General features: G+C 38.5%; 1 protein-coding gene across 4 annotated transcripts in view; it reads right to left on the reverse strand.

Annotated features, from left to right (window-relative positions):
- Positions 1-16,298, reverse strand: part of LOC138738969 (cell surface glycoprotein CD200 receptor 1-like) — a 75,374-nt gene that overhangs the window by 17,779 nt on the left and 41,297 nt on the right. The gene's annotated exons all lie outside the window — the stretch shown is intronic.

Below are 16,298 nucleotides of genomic sequence, written 5' to 3' on the forward strand. Positions count from 1 at the left end.
AACGAGCCTGCAGCTGACGTGGACATTTACCCCCTCCATAAATCTTCTTCCGCGAAGCCAAGCCAAAGATTCTAATTTTTATTATCTTATTTTTTATTATTTCTTTAAATGTAATTTTTATTTTATTCATGTCATAAAATTTTAAATAAAGTTTAAAAAAAAAGAAAAGTTCTTTGATTCACAGTCCAATCTCATTTCTCATTCCATCATTTCACTAGTTCCAGGCAATTCTTATACTGTGCACAGAATTTAACATTTATAAAGTTCACCAGACTTTGGTGCTTGAAAGATAAATGTTACTGCTCAGAAAGGTAATTTTCAATTTTCAGAGAGAGATTTGTTGTTCACCAGACACCCATAACTGATTCCTTTTAATCAACTACTTCAGTGTCTTGCCGAAGAAACTTGCCCCCTCAGGGTTCTCCAGATGATAACCTCTTTCTTTCAGGTCATCACAGAGTTCCTATTTGTTTCTCTTATTTTAAATAAAACATTAGACAGCCAGTCCTCTTCTCTTGCATTAACAGGCTGAACTAAGAACTCACAACCCATCTTCCAAAATGGGTTTTCTACATGCTTGCCAGCTTGTCCTGTTCCAGTCCCAGCTGCTGTTGCTGACTGTAACACTGTAGTAGTGATCTCTGTGTGTCTCTCTCCCCCTCTCTGAGAGAAAGCCTCTTTTTCTCTCTCTGCTTGCAAAACCACATGACATTTTTCTCTTCCAGACTGTCTGTGGTTCCAACAAGCTCTTTCATCTGTTGCCTTTTTATAAAAAACAATCCATTAATGAAGTCTCTTGGGCACTCTCCAAAGTTCTTTTAAAGACTGTGAAGCTGATATGTCTAGCATGAGCAGAGGTCCAGGATTTTAAATAAGATCAGTTTTAAATTGTTTGTATATTACCTACACTAATAAAACTTTCCCCAATTTATCTCCCAAAAACTTATCTATATTCTGTCACAAATCCAAGTAATCTTTGACTTCACCATTAAAAATTCCATTCAAATGGAGAAAGAATTTAAAATTAAAGCAGGAAAGTCATTGGAAAGTCAAGTCAATTTGCCCATTACTACTTCAGAAATGTAATGAGGAAATTTCACCTTGTGCAGGCAAATGTTTCATTGATTCCTTATGTTACAAGGACCAAGCAATTAACTTCTAGCAGTGAAATGAACATTTCTTACCTTATTTTGCCCAGTGGAAAACTCTTAATTTTTGAAAATTAAGTGGGAGACTGAATTCCCTGTGAATTCGGGCCTTTCTATATTGAGATTTTCCAGGATAGAGTGTGCTGGATTTCCTGGGACCCAGCCCATGTCCTGTGGGTTTACCACTGTGTCACCAAAGACTGTGACCAGTATTCTGTGATCACGTGGCTCCCAGCCTCCCAAAAAGATTATCACACAAGCACGAGTGGGCCTCAGACAGTGCAGATCGAACCCCTGGCCTTGCACTGCCCCAGTGACCTTCTTTCAGCCTGTGCTGTCAATCGATTATTAAATGTCTCCAATGGCCAGAAATATGTACAAAAGTTTAAAAATTCAAAATAATGAAAAATAATTATGAGCTATTTTTCCCTCATAAAATTGGGATATAAATTAATTAATGATTGACCAAAGTCAAACTACTCTTGGCTTTATTAACATTTTTAATTAAAGTTAGCAGTTCCATTCATTCATGTGTCAGCAGCAGCTGGTTAAAGACTACATGAGAAGTGTATCTGGGCTCTATTCAAATGCCTGTAGACTATATAGATCAACCAGCTAGGTATCACAGAGCCATAGCAACAGGCTCTTCAGCCCATCTGGTCCATGCCAAACTATTATTCTGCCCCAGTCCCATTGACCTGCACCCAGAGCATAGCCCTCCATGTCGCTCCTGTCCATGTACAGGCAGATATCCAAGTGTCCTTTAAATATCACGATCAAGCTCACATTCACCACTTCCGCTGGCCATTCGTTCTACACTCTCATCACTCTGCATGATACTCCAAATGTTCCCTTTTCAAATTGCCCTTTAATTCTTGTCTCACCCAATCTGAATGGAAAAAGCCTACTTGCATTTACTTTATCTACACCTCTTGTAGGACCCAGAATGTACATCTGTATTGTACCAAAAAACACAGCAGAATCTTAGAATGATCAAAACGCATCGCAGACTGAACTCGCACTTAGTGACAACAAGAAAATAGGAAAGTAGTCGCTACCATTTTTTAAGTCTATTAAAAAAGTTATGCAGTAGAGAGATTGCAGTCAGTCATTGAGAATTTGGAAATTCCATCATGTCGGTTGGACTCTGAATATTTTAGGCTGTTCTTTAAGAGTTCTTATCTTGTTGGCAGATATCTGAAGCCACCCTGAAGGGGTCATTTTTAAAGACCGCTTTATGAATGGTTTAGAAGACTGCTCTGTTTAGGCTGGTTATGGAGCCACAGGTGCATACGGATGGCAGCAGCCAGATGGATGCAAAGCAAAATGGTGAAGTCACAGACGATCTATTTTGAGATCTATTACAGCAAAGGGGTTTAGCTACAGGTGGAACCAAAGTTATTCTTGTTATAAGACTGAAAGAAGATATGGAAACCGAGAAGCTTGTGGCCACCAAAAGCAAACTCTCGAAATAATTACTGAAAAAGACATCATCAGAATCTAAGATCAGCCATTTGGATGCTGTTGAAAAGAGCGAACAACTCAAAATGGAAACAACCTGAATTGCAGAGTGATATTCTACCAGAGCCCAGCGCATCAACTATTGGAAGTGTGACAGAGTATATGTATAGATATGTTTCTGGGAGATAAATTAGGAAAAGTTTGTTAGAGTCAGTCACATACAAACACATTAAAACAGATCTTATTTAAAATACTGGAGCGCTGCCCCATTGGCTCTACAGCTTTTGCAAGAGCTTTGAAGATTGCTCAAGAGACTTCACTAATGGATTGTTGTTTACAACGGGCAACAGATGAAAGAGCATGCCGGAGCCAGTGCTGTCTGGAAGAGAGCTTGCAGTTCTGAGAGAGTCATGTGGTTTTGCAAGCAGAGAGAGTCAAACAAACTTTCTCTCAGAGAGTCAGAGAGAGAAAGAGAGAGAGACAGAGAGACAGAGATATCTTGTACAGTGTTACAGCCAGCAGACAGCAGCTGGGACTGAAACAGGACAAGCTCACAAGCTTGTAGAAGCCCATTTGTAAGTTGGCCCGGTCAAAGCCCTTGTGCTTCATGCAAGGGGAGAGGACTAGCTGTCTAATGTTTCACTTGGAATAAGTGAAACAAAAAGGAACTCTGTGGTGATGTGAAAGAAAGAGGTTATCATCTGGAGAACCCTGAAGGGCCAAGTTTCGTCAGCAAGACACTGGAGTGGCTGATGGAAGAACATCAGTTGTGGATGTCCTAGAACAACAAATCTCTCTCTGAAAACCAACAAGAACCTTCCTGAGAGGAAATCATTTACCTTTCAAGCACCAAAGCCTGGTGAACTTTATAAATGCTAAATTCTGTGCACTCTATAAGAATTGCCTGCAACCAGTGAACTTGGAGGAATAAGAAGTAAGATTGGACTGTGAACAAAAGAACTTTTCTGAACTTAAACACATGCACTTAGAATTAGAAGGGGGTTGTTAAGTTAAGTAAATCAATAGATATAAATTAAAGTTTGATTCTATTTTCATATTTAAAGATAATTAAAAGCAACTTTTGTTTAAGTAACCATTTGTATTGGTGAATATTTATTGCTGCTGAGTTTTGGGGTCCTCTGGTCTCATAACAGAAGTGTGAGAAGTAAACAAAGTTCAGGAGCAAGCTCAAAGGTTTCAAGTACTGCATTGGCACCCAAGAAAGATGAGGCTGATTGGCCACTCTCGAGGCAAGGTGAGCAATGCTACAGGAAAAACATGCCTTGGAAGAACTGGAGAAACGGCTAGGGAGAAAAAAGGTGCAGCTGGAGATGGATACAAACATTGCCACTGTTAAGGCCAAAATGAAAGTACTATGAATCTCAAAGATCTCTAATGTTCGAAGTAAGCCATCCAAGGTTTCTGAGAGTAAGGAGCCATGTTTGGGAAGAGGACAACAGGAAAAGAGACCACTTAATGTGGAAATGATACCTTTGACCCTGCCAGTATGCATGCATGTGCGTGGGAAAGACTTCACAGCATATGGGTTTAGTGGTCCACAGATACCGATTGCATCCACTGTGGACAGAGATATGACCCCATCTCATGCTACAAGGTACATGCCACTTCCTGATATATTGCCCGTGACAAGAGGAGGAGAACAAGGCAATTTATTATCAGTCCTGCAGACCCAAAATGATATTACTGCATTGTTAATGCAGCAACATAGTCTACCTTCTATGGCCAAAAAAGAGATTCCGATCTTTGATATAGACCTACTTCAGTATCAAGCATTCATAACATCCTTTGAATACAATATTTAAAGTAAGGATGGAAATGCCAGAGAACGTCTTTATTATTTAGAATAGTTTACGTTGGGGCTGGCAAAGGAATTTGTCAGAAGCTGCATGCACATGAATCCAGAGGAAGGATTCACAAAAGCAAAGAAATTACAACAAAGGCATTTTGGCAACAATCACGATGGCTTATGTCGAGAAGGCTCTTTCATGGCCATCAATAAAAGGACACAAAGGCTTTGCAAGCAAACATTCTCTTTTTAAGAGGATGTTGTAATGCCATGGTAAATATTAGCAATTTCTGTGAACTTAACGTGCCTTAAATTTCTTGGGGAAATTGCCTTTCTGGCTGAGGGATTTGTGGAAAACAAAGGTTTGTGATCTTGAAATAAGAAATAATCAAGTTCCTACTTTTGAGGATTTGGTACAATTCCTTGAATCGTGGAGGTCGCTCCTCAATTAGTACATGGAAGGGTCAAGAATGGTGAGCAAAAATGTGACAGGATCCAAGACACAACCTCAATCAAGGATAAAGGAAAGTATCTTCGCCACTACTATGACTGCTGTAGAGAAGAAGGCAGAGAAAGAAAAGGATGAAGAAATTAAAGAGAAAAAAAGCTTGCAATCTGTGAGGCGTATGGGCTTTGGAAATACATACAGAGCTTGAAAAGAAGCCAGATAATAAGAAAGTAGTTAAAGGAGAATGGGATATGTTTTGGTTGTCAGTGTAAAGGACACATCAGCAAAACTGCAAGAAATGATTCAATTGTGACATATGTGGGTCTGAAACATCCCAAAATGCTACACATCCTTCCAAAAAAAAATGGAAAAGAAGGATATGGGAAGGGAACAAACAGAAACGAAAGAAACAGAGGAAAACACTGCTATAGACTCAGTTCAAACAAGTTGGGGCTGGTGAAAATGACTGTAAGCTTTCAATAGTACCAATGTGAGTCAAAGCCAAGGAAGGGAATGAAATAATGCATATTTAGGTTAGACCCAGGTAGCACTGCACCATTTTGCAGAGAAAAGCTAATGAAAACGCTCAATCTACAGGGAAGAAAGTCAAAGATTCTACTGAAGCATGTGTCAAAATAAGATTGTGGAAACCAACATTGTTCTGGCCTAGGGATTGTTGGTATGAATAGCAATGATTATTAGGATCTTCTGGACATATACATTCAAGAGACTAGGCCTCTGCACAAAGGGAATGTCCCACATTGAAACGACATTGATCAGTGGAGGCATCAGAGAAATGTTCTTCCTGAAATTAACTCTGAAATAGAGTTATTGATTGGCTCAAATGTATCAAAGGCTTTGGAATCATTAAAGGTAATACGGAATGATGTAAATGGACCTTACCTGTCAAAACTAGGCTTGGACGGACGGAACTTAAAAAGGAATAAATAATAATGATCAGGATCAATCGGCTACATGTCAACAGAATATCAGTTATTAAACTGTGGGAATAGCAATTCAAGGCTGACTTCCCTGAATGTCTCAAGGACAAGCAAGAACCTTCAAAGGAAGATCAAGAATTCTTGGATTTAATCTCAAAATCTACCAAGCTAGTCGATGGCCATTATTGCATTGAATTACTTAAGGAAAATATGCATGCCTTACAGTCAAAGTGTTGCAGAGCAATATATATCAAATCTAAAGAAAAGATTCAAGAAAGGTTCATCTTTTCATTCAGACTATATCAACTTCCTGTCTGGCATGATATTTCAAGATTATGCAGAGAATGTACCAGATAATATATTAAAATGTAATGATGGCAAAAAAAAATGGTATTTACCATATCATGGAGTTTTGCATCCTCAAAAGAAGAAACTTTGAGTGGTGTTTGACTGTGGAGCGACATTTCCGTCAATTCTCAGCTCTTACAGGGATCAGAACTGAGTAATACATTGATGGGGGTCATGGCTAGAACCTATTGCCATTGTTGCCAGGTAAAAATACCAAATGAAGACCATGAATTGTTACTTTTCCTATGGTGGCCTGCTGGAGATCATAATCAGGATAAGGTGGAATATGTGCACTTATTTGGAGCAACTTGACCTCCAAGTTATGCAAACTTTGCTCTTAAGAAATGTGCTGAGGACAATATGGAACAGTTTAATCATCAAGCTGCGAATACCATCATTAATAATTTCTATGTGGATCACTTCAGAAAAAGATGCAATAGCTCTTTATCATGAAATACAAGCAATTTGTCTCAAGTGAGGCTTTCTACTTACCGAATGGATAAGTAACAGATGTTACGTGTTGGCTGCCATACCTGAAACTGAGAAAGCAGAAGAAGAATTTGGACTGGACCATGACAACCTTCCTGTGGAAAGAGTGTTAGGTGTGAAATGGTGTATTCAGTCTGTCCTCCAAGTTCAAAATCACCTTAAAGGACTGACCTCTCACAAGGGGATTATTTCCATCGCCAGTTGGGTATATGATCCCTTAGGAATAGTGGCACCAGTCATCCTGAATGCCAAGAAGATCCTGCAAAATCTGTGCAGGAAAAGTTGGGATGATAAGATACCAGACTCCATTGTACTGGAATTGATGTGTTGGATTCAAGATCTTTACAAGCTGGAAGACTTCAAAGTTAATAAATATTTCAAACTGACTAATTTTAGAACGGTTGCATCAGCTCATTTCGCTGATGCATGTGAGAATGGCTGTGGAACTGTTAGTTACCTGTTACTACATAATATCCATGGACAAGCACATTGTGCATTTGCAATGGGGAAAGCAAGAGTAGCGCCATTAAAACCAGTCACTATCCCTCGAATGGAACTGACTGCTGTGACAATGGATAGGATGTGGAGAAAGGAGCTGCAAATGAAATGAACAAATTCCAGATTTTGGACTGATAGCACCTCAGTCCTCAAAAACATCAACAATAAGACCATAAGGTTCTGAACTTCCGTAGCCAACAGAATTAATGTAATTGGTAAAGTTTCTACAGTGGAGGTGTGTCAATACAGTTGACAACCCAGCAGATATGACTTCCCAAGGTTGGAAAATCAAATCTTTTTTTGAAAATGGAAGTTTAGACCACAGTTTCTTCTTTGACCTCGGGAAGAGTGGCCTCAAAATCGTGACAAATTAGAAGAAATCTCATCACAGGACTCTGAAATCAAGACCGCAACAGTAAATACCATTCAAATTACATCTGAATTGATGGATATAGTGAGTTGCATAATCCATAACTTTTCATCCTGGACTCATTTGAAAAGGGCAGTAGCATGGATGTTTAGATTTAAAAGACTGCTCATGTTTCGTAGCAGAAGGAAGAAACAAGCAAGCGGTGTCCTTGTTCAGCTTCATTCAGATAACATCGATCAGAGAGATTTGTCACAAAAGGATACAAGTCATCTTGTGACTCAGGAAAACAGAGGTCTCCCAGTTGAAGAGCTGGCTAATGCTGAAACTGAAATAATCCACTTTTGCCAAAGAAAAGAATTTACTGATGAGATCACAAGTTTGAAAAGGGGAATGAATATTAAAAGGACCAGCCATATTCGTAATCTTAATCCCATTCGGAATGGTGGGGTATTAAGAGTTTGTGGATGATTTAGTAACTCAGCAATGTCAGAAGAGATGAACATTCCATTATACTAGCTAAAAATGTTCATATTTCTGGTCTAATTCTTTGACATATTCATGAAAAGGTAGGTCATAGTGGACACAATCATATATTATCTAAACTACACCAAAAATATTGGATACCAGGGGCTACTATGTTAATCATGAAAAATGTATCAAAATGAGTTATTTGTTGACGTAGGAATGCTTGTCCTGGTCAACAACAAATGGCAGATTTGCCTTTTTCCTGAGGAACATATGTTGCATATGTTGGAGTATATTATTTTGGACCTTTTGAAGTAAAACGTGAAAGATGTTTTGTAAAATGCTATGATGTTATTTTCACATGTTGAACTATTAGAGCAATTCATGTCAAAATAGTATCATTGCTTGACACAAGCTCTTTTATCAATGCCCTTCAACGTTTTATTGCCAGATATGGTCAGGTGAAGGAACTACATTCTCACAATGGTGCCAATTTTGTGGGGGCTCAACACAAATTGAAGAAGGTGATTGACAACTGGAATCAAGCTCAAATTCATAATGCACCATGGCAGAAGGGAACCAAGTGGATTGTTAATCCCCCCGCTGCTTCACACCATGGAGTATGGGAAAGATTAATTAGATCGGTGAGTAAGGTTCTCAATTCCATCCTAACTGTACAGAACCTTGATGATGAGGGTCTTCACACTGTCTTCTGTGAAGTTGAGGCTATTCTTAATAGTTGTCCAATTACCAAGGCTCCTAATGATCCACATGATCTTGAAGCATTTACTCTTAATCATCTTCTCCTCCTTAAAAGCATGCCATCTTTGCTGCCGGGCAGTTTCAGAAAGGAGACATACATGCTCGTCTCAGATGGAAGGAAGTGCAATTTACATTGGATTTATTGTGGAAAAGATGGATTACAAAATATCTTCCCCAGCTACACGAGCGACAGAAATGGACTACAATCAAACATAACTTCACGACCGAAGACATAGTGATTATTTACTAAAATGTTGCCTGGATTGCAGTATCTAGAATACGGAGAAAGATTGAGCAGACTGGGTCTTTATTCATTGGCGTGTAGAAGGTTGAGGGGGGATTTGATAGAGGTATTTAAAATTATGAGGGGGATAGATAGAATAGATGTGAACAGGCTCTTCCATTTTTTAAAATTTTAAAAATTTTTCACACTGTGAACTATATCAATCAAAATACATACAAACATTTCCCTCTTAAATATACCCAGTGGCATTTTCTCCCCTTTTATCCCCCCTACCTTCCCTTCCCACCCCACCCCCCAAACCCATTAAGCGTTCAACATATACAATACAATAAAGCCATTAAACAATGTCATCACACAATGAAAATAAACAAGAAAATTGTGTCATCTACTTTTACACACTGGATCAAGTCATTTTGTCTTCTTATCATTTTATTATTTTAGAGGGTGGAGGTCTGAGGCAAGCCCTCTCTGTTATGTTCCATGTACAGTTCCTAAATTTGTTCAAATAATGTGATTTTAATTTTTAAATTATATGTTATTTTTTCCAATGGAATACATTTATTAATTTCTATGTACCATTGCTTTACTCTCAGGCTCTCTTCTGATTTCCAAGTTGACAATATACATTTTTTTTGCTACAGCTAAGGCTAGCATAATAAATCTTTTTTATGCTTCATCCAGTGGCTTTAGATGCAGAAAAAGCCATTGACGGAGTAGAATGAAATTATTTATTCGAAGTATTACAGAGGTTCAATCTACCAGAAAAATATATTAATTGGATTAAAGCATTATATAATGGACCATTGGCGAAGGTGACAGTAAATGGATATGTATCGAACTAATTTAAATTAAGTAGGTCAACTAGGCAGGGATGTCTACTATCTCCCTCACTGTTCGCTTTAGCAATAGAAGCATTAGCAGAACTGAGAACAAAAAATAAAATAAAAGGGATAAAAATAAAGGAAAAGGAGTATAAGATCAGTTTATTCGCAGATGACATCATAGTAAACTTAACAGAACCAGAAATATCAATAAAAGAACTACATAAGAAATTGAAGGAATATCAAGAAATATCACGGTGCAAGATCAATGCAAATAAAAGTGAAGCGATGCCAATGAGTAATGCAGATAATCCAGAATTTAAAAAAGAATCACTATTTAAATGGCAAACACAAGCAATCCGATACCTAGGTATTAGATTAGATGATAATTTAAGCCACCTGTACAAATTAAATTATCAGCCATTAATGAAGAAATTACCGGAAGACTTAGAACATTGGAAAGAATTACCACTAACATTGATAGGGAGGTCTTCCCAAGGATACAATACTTATTTCAATTATTACCAATTCCCTTAACAGAGAAATTCTTCAATGAACTAAAGAGAATAATAAGGAAATTTTTATGGAAAGGCGGGTTTCCCGTCAAGGATAGCGTTAGATAAATTAACAGAATGGCTCAACCAAGGTGGTTTGCAGATACCAAACTTTAAAATTTATTATAGAGCAGCACAATTAAGGTATTTATCGGATTTTTATCAGACAAGGGAAAAACCAGATTGGACTAAGATAGAGCTAGATAAAATAGAGGAGAAGGTACATCCCACTTTATAAGTGGGATGAAAAGCTGATGCAATATAAAAGCTCACCAGTACTGCATCATTTACTCAATATATGGAAGAAGATTCACTTAGAAAGGGAAAAAAAAATTACCAACTAACAAAATTATTATTGATGCAAAATCAGCTAATCCCTTTTACAATAGATAACCTTTCCTTTAGAGAATGGGAGAGAAAAGGAATTAAAAGAATAGAAAATTGTTTTTTGGGAAATAATTCATTAACATTTGAACAAATGAAGTACAAATATGGAATAACTCATGGTACAATGTTTGCATACCATCAACTGAAAGCCTACTTAAAGGATAAATTGGGAAACAGACTGACATTACCAGAAGGAATCAGCTTTGAATAGGTGATTACAAAAACAATGATAATAAAAAGATTTATAACAAACATGTACATTAAGCTGCAAGAGATGAAAAATGATGAAATAAGCTATAAACCCAAACAAAAGTGGGAAAAAGATTTAAACATAAAGATAAAAAAATGAAACATGGGAAAAGTTATGCTCTGGAACTATGAAGAATATAATAAACACAAGGTTATGCATGATACAGTATAATTAGTTACATAGGTTATATATCACGCCCCAAAAGTTTTAAAAAATGGGATCCAACATTATCAGATAGATGTTTTCGCTGCAAGAAGGAAATGGGAACAACAGTACATGAAATTTCGGCATGTGAGAAAGTGAAAAAGTTTTGGGAAGATCTAAATCAGGTATTAAATAAAATCACAAAAAGCAACATACCAAAAAATCCAGAGATCTTTCTTCTAAGTAATATAAGAAGTAAAGAATTAGGCTCTTCCCTTGAGGGTAGGAGAGATTGGAATGAAGGGTCATAAGTTAAGGTTTAGGGGGAAAACTTTAGAAGTAACATAAGAGGAAGCTTCTTCACTCAGAGAGTGGTGGTTGAGTGGAATGACCTTCCGGAAGAGGTGGTTGCAGCAGGGTCAATTTTGTCATTTAAGAGGAAGTTGGATGAGTGCATGGATGTGAGAGGGTTGGAAGGTTATGGGCAGGGAGCAGGTGGTTGGACTAATGGAGTTCACTTCCATCAATGCAGACTAGAGGGGCCGAGATGGCCTGTTTCCATACTGTAATTGTTATATGGTTATATTATCAATGATTCACCACCTTGAAACTGGAATGATTGTTGACAAGAAAGGTTTAATACATCAGGTTTGGATCCTGACCAAGAATCCCTTTCTGTACCATCTGATTAACAAGCTCTGCCTTCTGCAAGAGGCAGAAAAGCCTGGTTGACAGTTTATTATTTTGAACTTTACTGCTATACTGCTATTTTATTGCATGATGTTTAATTGTATTTAACATTTTGATTTTCTTTATGTTTGTAAATGATTATTTAGGTATAATAAATAGGGGCTGGGATGTAGGAGCCAGAATGGACATCTGGTATTGTCAGGGTTAAAATATGCCTTTGTACTTGTGCATGAGGGAAATGGTTATAGAATTAGTTTTAGTTTGGTTATTCATCTTTGAAGAGGGGTGAGTGCCAGTTGCTAATTTTTTTAGACTGTCTTCAATTGTTTATCTTCGGAATATTGCTATAGTTTGAAGATTCTTTACCAACGCCTTCAATGCATGTGTACATAAACAAAGTCTTTGGAAAACACAACAGAATCTTAGAATGACTGTAATGTGTGGCATACTAGACTCGCACTTAGCTCTCTAAGTGACAACAGGAAAATAGGAAAGTAATCACTACACCCCTCATAATTTTAAATATCTCTATCAAATCTCCCTCATTCTTCACACTCCAGGGAATAAAGCCCTAACCTGTTTAACCTTTCCCTGTAACTCAGTTCCTGAAGTCCAGGCAACATCCTAGTAAAATTCTTTGTGCTCTTTCTATCTTATTGATATCTTGCCTGTAGTTCGGTGACCAAAACCGCAGACAATATTCCAAATTTGGCCTCAACAATGTTTTATACAACTTTATCATAACATTCCAACTCCTATACTCAATAGAAGCCAAGCAGGTCAAACAGTGTCCTTTATGTAACAAAAATAGTGATACATAATGGTTGTTTCGGGCTTGAGCCTTTCATCAAGGTATGAAAGAATGCCGGCAGGTGCCAAAACAAGCAGGTGGGGGGGAGAGGGGGTGGCAAAGGCAGGAGATGATAGGTGGAGGAGGGAGGGAGGGGATAGCAGCAATGAGGTGGAGGAGGGGGGATGGCTGGGTAGGAGGAGGGGGAAGGGAGGAGAGAAATGGAAAAACAGGAAAGGGGGATGGGAAGAAAAGGCAAGTGTTTAGCAGAAGCAGAGAAGTCGATGTTAAGACCATCTGACTGGAGGGGGCCCAGACAGAAAATAAGGTGTTGTTCCTCCAATCTATGGGTGGTCAGATGGCATTAACATTGACTTCTCTGCTTTCTGTTAAACTTGCTTCCCTTTTCTTTCCCCTCCCCCTTTCCTGTCTTTCGACCTCTCCTCTCCCCTCCTTCCCCACCCATCAATGCCCCCTCCCCGATCACTGCTGTCCCCTCCCTCCTTTATCCATCTATCATCTCCTGCTTTTGCCACCCCCCCCCCCCCACCTTTTTGGTTGGATGCTTGCCGGCATTTTCTCATACATTGATGAAGGGCTAAAGCCCGAAACAGTTTTGTATCTTTATTTTTGTTTCATAAAGGACCCTGTTGGACCTGCTGAGCTTCTCCAGTATTTTGTCTTTTAACTTCAACCCCAGTGTCTACAGATGTTCATGATTTACTCCTCTGCTCTATACTTTGATTTATGAAGTCCAAGATGCCAAAAGCTCTCTTTACAAACCCTGTCCACTTGTGATGCCACTTTCAGAGAATGATGTGTCTGTATTCCCAGATCCCTCCGTTCTGCTGCTCTCCTCAGTGTCCGACCATTTACTGTATATGTTTGTTCTTCCAAAGTGCAGCACCTCACATCTGCCATTTTTCAGCCCATTTTTCCAACTGGTCTAGATCTCTCAGGTAGCTTTGAAAAACCTTCACTGTCCACCCTTAGTTTCATCTGCAAACTTGCTGACACAATTTATCACATATCACCCAGATCTAGATGACAAACAAATATGGACCCAGCACCAATCCCTGAGGGATACCACTAGTCACAGGCCTCCAATCTGAAAAGTAATAATTCACCATTACTTTCTCACCATGAATACCTGGCATTTGAACCTTCCAGACTAACCTGGGACTTTGATATAGTCCATGTAGACAACATCCACAACCTTTCCTTCACCAGCTTTCCTGGTAACCTCCTTGAAAAACTATAAGATTGGTTAAACGTGACATACAACACACAAATCCATGTTGACTATCCCTAATCAGTTTCAGGCTATTCAAATAACTGTATATCTGATCTCTTAGAACACCTTCCAACAATAATTTACCCACTGCTGATGTCAGGCTCACCAGCCTATAATTCCCAAAGATTACTTTTGCAGCCATTTATAAACAACAAAACAAATGTGAGCTCCCCTCCAATCGTCTGGCACCACACCCGTAGCTAAAGACATTTTAAATATTTCTGCCAGAGATCCTGCAGTTTCTACACCTGCCTCCCTCAATGCCTAAGGGAATTTCTTGTCATTACATGAGGATTTATCCACCCTTATTCACTTTAAGACAGCAAGCACTTCCTCCTCTTTAATCTGTTTAGGTTCCATAACATCATTGCTTGTTTTCCTTACTTCCCACGACTCTGTGCCTGTTTCCTGTGAATACTGATGAAAGCAACATTTAAGATCTCCCCCATCACTTTCACAAAATATTTCTGTCTCTTCATAAACTACCAGAAGTCTACTCTTTTAAATAACATGGTATTGAGATGCGATCTGTAGATATTTTCTTGCTTTTTCATTATTGCAATAGTTAATGTTAGAGATGAGTGGTCTGACAGAAGCCTTGCTAGGCATTCTGCATTTATCACTCTACTTTTTAACTGGGCAGACATTAAAAATAAATTAATCCTTGTATGTTTATCATATACCTTTGAGTAAAAGGATTAGTCTCTCTCTCTCTCTCTCTCTCTCTCTCTCTCTCTCTCTGTGGGATTTAATTGCCTCCATATATCAATAAGATTTAGATCCCTCATATAGGAAATTGTGGTTTTTGCCACTTTCTCGTTCGTTATTGTTATTGCTGATTTATCTAGTATTGGGTCCAAGCAAAAAAATAAAAATCTCCTCCAACCATATGTTTTGTCTTTCCTTTGCCATTTTTAAGATATCTTTCATAAACACTTCTGTCTTAATTTGGGGATCAAATTAATGTTCGTGCTTCTCCATAAATTTTACAATATGCCATTATATACCTTCTGGCTCAGTCAATCGATATATCTTCAATTAATGCTGGTGCATTTTTATTAATTAGAATAACTGCCCCTCTTGTCTTTGAACCAAAGGAAGTCTTCTACAGGTGTACTGTGGAGAGCATTCTGGGTGGCTGCATCACTGCCTGGTATAGAGGCACCAACTCTCACGACAAGATAAAACTCCAGAAGGTTGCTAACTCAGCCTGTGACACCACAGGCACCAGACTTCGCTCCATTGAGCTCATCTACAAGAGGCAGTGCCTTGAGAAACCAGATCCTCTCCCCAAGGACCCCCACCACCCAGGCCACACCCTCTTCACTCTGCTACCATCGGGAAAAGGTATAGGAGCCTCAAGACAAGCACTCAGTGGCACAAGGACAGCTTCTTCCCCACTGCCATCAGATTCCTGAAAAATCAATGAACCAAAGACACTGCCTGACTTTTCATGAACTTTTTTTGTATTTATTGTTGAAAGGTGGTTTATGTTTACGGTTTCACTCTGATGCTGCTGCAAAACAACGAATTTCATGACTTGTTCATGACAATAAATTCTGACTCCAAGATTCTTCTGTTGCAAACAGATGGAAAATACCACATCATCAATGTCCTCATTCTCTATCACAGTGAATGCCAGTCCTTTGGTCAACTGTGACAGTACCATTCCAAGCCCCCAGCTTTAACCTACATAACCAAATGGAACATCATGATTTCAGGGTGAAGGAAGTGGGGGTCCTCATTGTTCTCTCAGCTCTTCATCAATCCCAGGTCACCTGAGCATTGACTTTGAATCACAAACAGAAAGTTCAGGAGATTCATCATGTTTCCCAGCTCTTGCAAATTTACTTGGTGATCCTGTACAGGTAAATTCAGAACTGATTTCAAATGGAAGAAACAAGTGACTCAAAATCAAGACAAGGTGCTGTGATTGTAGTTTAATGCGCAAAAGTGCTGAGAAACTCAATTTTTTATTTTTTATTTGGGGATGCAGTCACGCAGAAGATCTGAGCAGATGTGTTTTGAAAGAGCTCTCCATAAAAAAGTATTAAAAAGATAATTTGAAAACACAAAAATCAGGATTTCATCATCAAAAATGGATAAAACTAATTCTAAATGACCAAGGCCACCAAAAACAAAGACCAACAGCTCAACCAGTCACGCTGAATGAAAGCCCAATGAGGAGCGATTCATTGCCCATCTCAGGATGAACCGAGCAGAGTTGGGGGAGGGGCCAAAATATAACCAACATCCTGAACAAGAAGGAAACTTTGTGCACTCTTTTTACGACTATTGAATCAGCGATAAGAGACACATTGGAATTGGTATTGGAATTTAATGAAATCATGGAAGATTTAATGGAACAAATGACTCAAGTGGGGGCT

Source organism: Narcine bancroftii, chromosome 7 (genome assembly GCF_036971445.1).
Source record: "Narcine bancroftii isolate sNarBan1 chromosome 7, sNarBan1.hap1, whole genome shotgun sequence".
NCBI lineage: Eukaryota > Metazoa > Chordata > Chondrichthyes > Torpediniformes > Narcinidae > Narcine > Narcine bancroftii.